The sequence below is a fragment of the Erithacus rubecula genome, assembly GCF_903797595.1.
Source record: "Erithacus rubecula genome assembly, chromosome: 1".
In the NCBI taxonomy this organism is placed as follows: domain Eukaryota; kingdom Metazoa; phylum Chordata; class Aves; order Passeriformes; family Muscicapidae; genus Erithacus; species Erithacus rubecula.
Window position 1 is genome coordinate 61,378,427 of NC_136658.1, and position 10,307 is coordinate 61,388,733.

The window sequence follows — 10,307 nt, forward strand, 5'->3', positions numbered from 1 at the left end:
TAATTTTTATGACAAATAAATTAAGTCTCATTATGATTATATTTTACTGTTCAGAGAGTTCCCTGCAGACTGGATGCAAGTTATTCATCATTTAGCAGAGTTGATTTGACATCAGTCTGAATTCCATAACAGCCAGCATGTCATTTAAACCCCTGTTGACCAGAGTGATTTAGAGTATCTTGAATCGGAATTAATTCAGAGGTCTAACACATTTATTCTGTCTGTTTTCAGGTGAAAATAAAATTAGCAATAATTAACTAAACAAAAATTGCTAGACTAGATTAATTTATCAGGAATATATCTAGGGTAAAATTAAAAAGAAAGATATTAAGAAAAATAGAATGTTCTGCATCAAACTTCTTTTAATACTACAAGTATGTCTGGGGACTCTGGATTTTGTTTTGCTTCTTTCTCTAGGGCATTGTATCAAAAACTCCAGCTAATATGTCTAGTTGATATATGTATTTATATATGGCATCATAAAGGAGATAATTTTCCACTAATTCTAACACAAAAGTGAAAAAAAAAGTCTGCTGTGAATAGATGTTTAGCAGATGTAAAACTGTCATACATAATCTGTAAAACATTATATTGGCAACAGGGCCATTGTTCATAGAATGAACAGTATGTTTCTGGGCTTTAGCTGATTGTCCCAGTTCTGCTAATTATGAAGCAACAAAGTTAATTTCCTTAAAGTCAGTGTTCTAAAATGCATTACTGTGGTACCTTCAAAACCCATTCGACCCCACATTCCCTGTGGGGTCCCTCTCCAAGGAGAGAGAATTACATTCAGATTTCTATGTCAAGAACTGGATTTTGGAGTGAATCTAAAATGCCCTATGGAAATTTGAAAACTGGGTAACTGACCATGACTTCCCTTATTAGAAAATGCCAGCCTTTATAGATTCCTTTAAAGACAATTGATAGAACAGCATACGTTGGCCCAGAAGCTGAAGTGTTTTTCTGATGTCAGGATGGACCCTAAGATTCTTGAAGATATATATCTCAAATAGATAATTAAGAAAATAAATTGAAACCATTAAATCTTCATTTCTATGTAGGTTCCCATAAACCTACTGTTTCAAGTTTCTGCAAATTAGTGAATAAAATGCCTACCACCAGCTTGAGTTGTGGTAGATGTCTTAGTCACTACCATGCTGATACATGGTTCTCTGAATTTCAAAGAAAACAGAACAATTAAGGATTTGGTGGAGTAGACTGAATATCACTTCTACACAGAATTTATCTTTCTTAGGTACATGGTTCCCTTGGTCAAGCTTTGGACTAAACGACAAGTGAAATAAAGTGGAAGAAGGGATCACGAAGGTCAGGGTGGATAAAGAGCAGTGAGAAATCTAAAGCAGGAAGGATCATGGAAATGAGAACAGACTTGTGGTGAAGAAAACAAGGATAGAGAAAGGGATCCATTTGACTGTCATGAGATAATGGCAAAAGACAAAATTCACTAGTGTCAGTGTTATTTTTTGCAAACAGATCACCAAAACTAATGCAAAGAAACAAGAAGGCTGGAGATAAAGAAATTGAAACATAAAAAATGATCCAGATGAATATGAGCAAAATTTGGGCTTGCCAGAAACTAAAGGGTTGGGGTTTCTTTTCTATAGATGTTAAAGAATGTGAGAAACTACTGTGATTATTGCAAAAATACTCATTTTGGTAGGGACAAACAAATAAAATTACCCCTATTGACTTCTGTGTTGCATACATGATCATGGTTTGAAGAGGTGGGAAAAAAAGTTCCCCTTAGAACTAAATATATATGCATTGCCCCATGTGTGCAGATATCTGGATAAGTATGGATGCAGGTAATTGACTGACTTTTTGAAGATAACTAACAATACTTTGCAGAAGTACAAGTTGATCACTATATATATGCTTGCACATACATTCCACAAAATCTGTTTTATTCCAAGAAGTTAGGGAGTAAAATTAGCATTCAAATATGATCAACCATACAAGAGAACCTAGAGGCACTGAGAAACTAAAGGCTAGATGTGCCAAGAAGCCAGATGCTGCCTTTGGAATAATATTTTTCAGGCCTTGGCATCAAAAATCTGTGATACCATCCAAATAATTCCCACACCCTATAAAAGCTGTTTTCTTCAAAAAACATATTAGTTATATTAAGTATCCAGCTATAGAATAAAATTAGATGAAGGTTAAGATCTAAGCAATCTATTTGAACTTATCTTTCAGGAAAGGAAATTTACACACTTATAATACCTGAAAATGTTTTTTTGATATGACACTTAAGTCAAGAGGATGGATATGAGAAAGTTAGAAGACAAGTATTTTCCTCTGTGCTCCATGAGTTGTTTTCTCTTTCTAACACATTTCCATGAATTGCACCCTGTAATATTAATAATAAATAGAATCTAAAACAAACAACTCTTATGGAGCCAAGCTAATTATATATAATCATTCTTTTATTTTATTTCCGTTATGAAAGACCAGCTTTTTTACTATAGGATTTTTTTTACTATAGATCGCTACCGAGGTAATGAGAGCTTTGCTCTTAATTCAAGAGTCCTGAGATTATGTCATAAAGCTGCCAATGTAAAATTTTGTAGGACTAGATTTTTGATATACCTTTATGATCTTTACAGAATATCTTCTACACAGCTCTCAGCTCACAAGTGATAGCAAATGCCCATTGGAAATTCTAGAATAAACAAGGAGGGAGAATGTCAAAGAGGCAAAACTGATCCAGCAGCAGCTGTGAGAATATAAAAAGCTTGTTACTCTCCTTTCCTTTCCTGGCAGCTCAGGTCCAGTCCCCAAGATCACTCATCACCTTTCTGATTTCTTAGCTGTGTGGTAGCTCCCTAAACAATTTCATTTGCAATATACTTGCTGTTTAAACTGCTTACATTAACTTCTGCTTGCTTCTCCTGAAAAAGGTCAAAAAACTTAAACAAGGAGCTTAATGGGCACCTCTGACTCAGACTAGTGATGAACAAACAACTGGGGCAAAATGGAGGCTGGGGGCAGTAATTGCTTTTCCTGGAAGAAGTACAGATGTATGATCTATAGGATGACACTTTATGCTCAGCTATTCTAGATGCATAATGAGAGTTGGAGAGGAAAAGAAAAAAAAAAAAAAAAAAAGACAGTTTCCAAAGAATTGGTAAAATTCAGTACAAAAGTGTTTTAATAGAAGTGATTAATCCAATGATCTCTCTTTTGTGTTGATTGGAGAATCACAGAATCAATTAGGTTGGAAAAGACTCTTGAGGTCATCAAGTCCAACCCATTTTTTACAGTCCACTCAGTTTGTCTTTTGTTTTCAGGAAATACACCAAAAGGCTTTATCTATGTATCTATAGTAAGTATTTTAGAGTGAAGTGTGGATGTATTAAGAAAGATTTGCATTAATACTTTTGAAGCAAAAGTATTGTATTGTGCTATATTGTCTTGTACAGTATTATTACCTGAAAGTATATACTACAACATCATTTGTCATCAAAATCAGCATTTACTGATATTTAGTGGAACTGCCTTTCTCACTATAAAAGTCCTGTCATTTGCAGCGTATACAGTCTATTTGCACACCTCCCCACAGGGAATTTAATTTCTGGAAATAATCAACAACAGGATAGTAATTTTTAATTAAAACAGTTGTTTTTCTTATGGAATGCCAGTGCAAAAGAGACAACTTTATCACGTTACCAGAGTTCTCTATTTTCAGCATGATTTCTCCCACTTCTCTGATGTGTTCTGACAGGAAGTGGTCTGGTTCCATCTGTTCTATAGGATTTCCACGGATAGCTGAAAAGATCAGTAAGATCTCCCTTAAGAGTTATTTTCTAGGACCAATCACACACAGATTCTGCTTGTACAGCATATATCCAGTGCCCTATCTCGGTGGCTGCTTTTGTGCACACTCTTGGTATAAATCTGCCTTGTGAGTCCAAACTTGGATCCAGAACTTCAGGTGTGGGCTCACAAATGCTGCATGTAAGGTAAGGCTCTCCCTGAACTCCTTGGACCCGCTGACTACTCTTCACAATACGATCTCTTATATGGTTGGTCAAATAAGATCAATAAATATATCTCCCAAAGTTTTTATTGTCTGACTTGAGAACTCAGTGACATAATCTGTGGAAAGGGTAGGACTAGAGCTTGAACTCAAAGAGTTCAATGGTATTGTTTTACATAGAAAGATGAAATAAATGTAAAATTTTTTATTTGAGGTCTCTATGTGTCCATTCATAACCTGTAAAATAGTATCACTCCACCTCTCAGAGATGCTGCAAAATAAATAAATAAATAAATAAATAAATAAATAAATAAATAAATATTATACACTCACATTCCCCAGAGGAAAAGCTCACAAGAAAATAAATAATTCTGTCTTTGAAGCAACATTTAGTTAGTGTCCAGAAGTGAAAAATTTTTAATAGATATATTTTATATTGTAAAAACTGCTTGGTAATTGAACACATACAACTTGGGGATTGAATAATTAAATGAAAAGCATATGATTTTACAAAATTTCTCTGAAAATGCTTTTCATAGAAAAATAGAATTGTTTAGGTTGGAAGAGACCTTAAGGATCATCTAGTTCCAACCCAGCTGCAGGGGGCAGGGACACTTTTCACTGGACCAAGTTGCTCAAAGGTCCATCCATCCTCCAGGGATGAAACATTCACAGCTTCCCTGGGCAACCTTTTCCAGTACCTCACCAGCCTCACATCAAAAAATTGTTTCCTAATATCTAATCTAAATCTATTCTCTTTTATTTTCAATCCATTACTTCTTGTCCTGTCTACATGGTCTTGTGAAAATCCCTCTTTATCTTTCTTCTGGCTCCCTCAGGCACTGGAAGGCCAAAATTAGGTCAGCTCTAAGCCTTCTCTTTTCCAGACTGAACAATCCCAATTCTCTTATCCTTTCCTCATAGGAGAGATGCTCTACTCCTCTAATCATCTTGGCAGCCTCCTTTGGACTTGCTCCAACAGGTCAATATTCTTCCAGTGACAGAACTGGATGGAGCTCTCCAGGTGAGGTCTCACAGGAGCAGAGCAGAGGGACAGAACCTGCTGGCCACACTGCTTTGGATGCAGGATATCCTGGCAGAGTACAATTGGCTTTTTGGGCTGTAGTGCACATTGCTGGGTCATGTCTAGTCTCTCAACCTGAGAAGTCCTCCTCAGCAGGGCTGCTCTTGATCTGTTCATCCCTCAGCCTTGGTTGATACCAGAGTCTGCCATGACCTGGGTGCAGTACCTTGGCTTGGTTTTATCAATCCTCAGGATATTCCCATGCACCTACTTCTCGAGCTTGCCTAAGTCCCTCTGGATGGCATCCTGTCCTTCAGCAGTGCCAACTGCACTGCTCAGCTTGGTGGCATCAGCAGATTTGCTGAGGATGCACTCAATTCCTTCATCTGTGTCATTAATGAAGATATTAGATTACACTGATTCCAGTAAAGTCCCCAAGGGACACCACTTGTCACTGGTGTCCATTGGGACTCTGAGCCATCAATCACTACCCTCTGGGGAAAGGACTCAGGTTCTTGAAGAACTCAAGATATAATTGCGAATAAAAATTTAAAATTCTAATTGAGTATCTTTTACTTGCAGTTCTTCAGAAAACATTATATACAAGTAGGAATTGTTCTTAAAAGCAGAACGAAAATACATGACTTAAGTGTTAATTTCAGTATATCAAATTGGTAATGTGGCAATGAATAATTTTTCTCATGAGTAAACTTTATAGACACACCCCTTTATGTAATCATGCACAACAATGATAACTAACTTTTTGTGCTTCTATCTACCCTGAGTCAGAAAATTTTGTCCAAAGCATCATTTTTGTTGCAGATAACTGTATTGCTATGCTGAAACACTAGTTCATGAATATACTCAAAGTTTTTTATAAACTTAGACATTAAAGATTGTCAGAAATAAATGCACTGCTGCATAATCAGAGAATCAGAGATAACAAAATATGAAGATATCTGTTTCAAATGTCTTACACTCTGAGACCTGTAACAGAGAGTCTCTAAACTACATTACTTACAGTACAATAGGGAGCATTCACATAGCATTGTGCTTGTTTTGGCTGGGGTAGAGTTAATTTTCTTCCCAGTGGTTGGTTTGGCTGTGTTTTGGATTTGTGCTGAGCAAAGGGTTGATAATATAGAGATTTTTTTTGTTATTGCTGAGCAGTGCTCACATAGAGACAAGTCTTTGTGCTTCCACTTGTGCCGTATTGGTAAAGGGATTAGGATTGTATGGGAATTTGGAAGCATACACAGATGGGAAAACTGCCCCAGCTGACTAAAGGGATATTCCATATCCTATGACAGCATGTCCAGTACATAAAAAGAAGGCAGGGTCATGGTGGGGGGGAAAGAAAGAAGAAGCAGGGGATATTTGGAGTGATGGTGTTCACTGTCCCAAGTCCCTGTTAAATGTTATGGAGCCCTGCTGCCCTGGAGATGGCTGAACACCTGGTTACAGCTGGAAGTGGTGAATTAATTCCTTGTTTTGTTTTATTTGAGTGCATGGATTTTAATTTATGTATTAAACTGTCTTTATCTCAACACATGAGTTTTCTCACTTTTACTCCTCTGATTTTCTTTCCCATGGCAATGGTGGGGAAGTGCACAAGCAGTTGTGTGGGGCTGGTTGCTTGGTGGGTTTAAAACACAAAAACAGTTCAAAACAAAACTATCTTATATAAAGAAAGAATTTCAGTTCTAGATCACTTTTAATAAGCTTGAAAATTACACCATGTGTGAAATATGGTACCAGCATATTTCAGTCTTTTTGTTTGGATTTGTTTGTTTTCCTTGCTTTTGTTACTGAGAGCTTGGCTAGGAATGAAGGCTAGGAAATAGACTGATCCTGGTCTGCCTTTCCAGACAACTTCATGCAAAGGCACTGTTAGCTGCAGGATCATTGTAGTTTGCCATCATATTGCCCAACCAAACTGCATAAAGGCAGATATAGCCTGGGTTGCTTATTATTATCCACATAAAATGCTGCAGAGGTAGGCAAGATGGCAATAATATGCATGGACAGGCAGATTGTGACAAAATATTTGGCCAAAGCATTTCCATTTGCTCCACAGTGCCACTTAAAATACAATAACTGTCTGTAACTTGCAAGCTTGACATGACAAGGAAGGCTGAATCTGGGCTTAAACAAGAGGTGCTGTTAACATTCAATGTATAATAAAGTCATATTAGGAAGAAATCCTTGAAAGGCCGAGGAGTCCAGGAAGGATGGATATTTTTCAAGAAGAGAATGTTAAAGACGTACAAGTAGACCACGCCCATGTGCTAAAAGATAAGCTGGTGGAGAAGACTGGTCTGACTGAAGGGAGATATTTGGTTGAAACTCAGAAACAAAAATAGTTCATGCCTTTGAAAGAAGAGGCAGGCAATTCAAGAGGACAACAAAGATGTTTGGGGGATATGTAGGGAGAACATCATAAGAGCCTAAATCCAAGTAGAACTTAATGACCTGCTGCTGTACAATACAATAAAAATGTTTATATAAATGCATAAGCAACAGAAGCAGAGATAAGAAGAATCGCCATCCTTTATTGGATGCAACAAAGGAAGAGGAAAAGGCTGAGTTACTTAGGGCTTTCTTGGCTCAGTCATTAATAGTAATAACAGTTTTCCTCCCTTTTACTGTTGAAATAAATATATTTATTTATTATATAAATATATATATTATATAAATATATAAACATATATTTTTAATATATAAATATATATATTATATAAAATATTGTTATTTTGTTTTGGGTTTAAAAATTTAATTCTTGATTTTACAAGTATTCATTATCAGTATGTCAGTGTTGTTTTATATTGGTATTCAAAAGCTTTTACTGTAGCCCTAGGAATGTTGTGGTACAGCACTGAGCTTGCCTCAGAAAACTACTGCATCAGCTGTTGTAAAAGTCAACTGTTTTCTAAATGGCAGTAGTATAAATAGAATGTTAAACAACAGAATCATGCAAATTAACAAGGCTGGGGAAAGCTTACCAATATATCTAATCTAAACTTGCAAATCTAAAATTTAAAAAAAATTTAAAACTAATTTAAGAATGCACAATAGTTACTTACAGTATATTTTCTACCATGCCAGAAGATATTCCTCCCTTTTATCCTGATGAACAAAATTTCAACTGCATTAAAGAAAAGAACCATTAAGCTATCTTCATATCTCTAGTGATGTTAAGAAAAATCTTTCCTGAATGGATAATCCATATATTCTTACCAGTCCATACAGCTATTGATGCATGACATTATTGGCAATACTATTTAATAAAGATAAACTATAGGTTAAATAAGGGATAGTGTTACAGATCATTTATCCCACTTCTTATTTATAAGTAACTATGATGTGAGCAGAAAATTATCAAGGAATATTCAGAAAATGGAATGCTCACTGTCCATTTTTTTCCATTTTTTCAGCTATAGCATTAGTGTGTCTCCCGTGAATATGAAGTTAGTAGACATTGCCAACACAGATCTGGCGGGACACTAAAAAAGAATGAAAGCATTTACTGTGCTTTCTGTGAAAGCCCAAAATCTGAGTAACCAGGAGACTCATTACAGACACAAAACCATACTCTGCTTGACTCAGATCACATATTTGGATTTATTAGGTCTTGGGAGAGAATCATAACCAATGAATATATAATATTGTGAAATTATTTTCTTTCAGTCTTATGTACTAACTGCATTTCAATTTCCATACAATATTTAAATAAATGGAAGTCTCTTTCAAGAAGTATCAGAGGGATTTTGAAGTTGAGTACATAGGTGATTTGGGATATTCTTGCTCAATAGTGCTTCATAACATATTGAATATATTTCCTTCCTCTTATTCTTCCGGAAAGGAAAAAAAAAATTACTTTTCTTAAACAATTACATCTGGAATTAGATTGTCATTGTGAACAATGCATTATTTCTCTGTAATCCTGGTTGAAAACCTAACTCTCTGGAAGGGTTCCAACAAAACACTTCACATTTGAACACTGATTATAACTGACAACTATATAACAGTTGCCTGTCATTGATATCTATGAATCTTATTCTTAGACACATCAGTCTTGCCTTGCACTTAGTACATAATGTTAGCCCATATCTCACTTATCTAACCTGGATGAGAGGACCACTAAAATATAAATGTCCCAGTCTTGGGTCAATCTCATCTTTGTCTGGCATTATACACATTAGATATTAGAATTGGATACTCATATCTGCTTTTTTGTTTGTTTGTTTCACATTTTTCTGCTTTACATGTATCTTCTCAGGTTTTTTCCCTTTCTCCCACTCACTTTAAGGAATCCCATTGAAATTATAGAGTTGAGTCTTCTTTTTTATAATTATTATTCTTTCTCTGTGGAAGAAACTGTACTCTGAGGCAAGCCAAAATCCTGCTTGTCCAATCTTGGAGAAAATTCAAGCTGTGCAAACTCGGCTGTTTCATTCTGTTTCCAATAGCTTGAGGCTTTCCGTCACACACCCTTTTCCCAGCCATTCCATTGACCTGCTCCGTATGCCCTAATATTCCCTGTTGGCAGCATTTGCTATATTTGCAGGCACTTTATATCACCCAAATGCATAAAGAAGCTCAAGGGAATTGAACAATCATGTCCTGAGGGGTTACTGTATTTCTGTGTATAAAGACAGCAGGATTTCTCCTAGGCAAAAAGAATCACCCTATCTTTATTATTCATCTTCTAGAATGAATTTGAAAAGTAAGTCTGCAGAAATCGAGTGTTAGTATTTTGAATAAAATTCAGTTGAATAGTCATTATGAGTCCATGGTAAAGCCAAAGTCTGAGTAACTGCAAGCAGAGAATGAAAGAGTGTTCATAGGACACTTTAGCTTAAATACATGCAAATGTGCTTTGTGACTTTGAAACTATTTAAGGAGATTTTACATTAATAACAAAAGCATAAGCAGGTATTTTTATCAGTAAAGATTTACCTGGCCTGATTTCTGATGAGCCAAACACCCATTTAGGAAACACTCCTTCATGGGACAAATTTAGGCATATGTTCTGTAGGACAGAGTCCTCTGTTCTGAAATTCATAGCACACTAAAATGAATGATGAATCCACAGTCTCTAGTCTCTGGAATTTTTTAATTTCTGACATCTTTAGTATATCCTGTGGCTTAAGGCAACATTATATCTAAAAAGAATGTGACTTTACAGCAGACTCCAAAATATTCCTTTGGCAGCAGCAATTGGCCTTGCATACACTGAACTTGTGAGCATTTGTTCAAGGGCCTTCTTCTCAAATAAGGAAC

At 35.9% G+C, this 10,307-nt stretch overlaps 2 long non-coding RNA genes across 2 annotated transcripts; both read right to left on the reverse strand.

Annotated features, from left to right (window-relative positions):
* Window positions 1–1,026: 1,026 nt before the first annotated feature.
* Window positions 1,027–2,684, reverse strand: LOC306807936. The gene is made up of 2 exons (XR_013775858.1): window positions 2,611–2,684; window positions 1,027–1,172 (listed from the first exon to the last, which is right to left on the reverse strand). It is a non-coding gene; the product is annotated as an uncharacterized lncRNA (long non-coding RNA).
* Window positions 2,685–3,690: 1,006 nt separating this feature from the next.
* Window positions 3,691–6,222, reverse strand: LOC306807929. Its single transcript, XR_013775856.1, has 3 exons — window positions 6,067–6,222; window positions 5,296–5,410; window positions 3,691–3,789 (listed from the first exon to the last, which is right to left on the reverse strand). It is a non-coding gene; the product is annotated as an uncharacterized lncRNA (long non-coding RNA).
* Window positions 6,223–10,307: the final 4,085 nt, after the last annotated feature.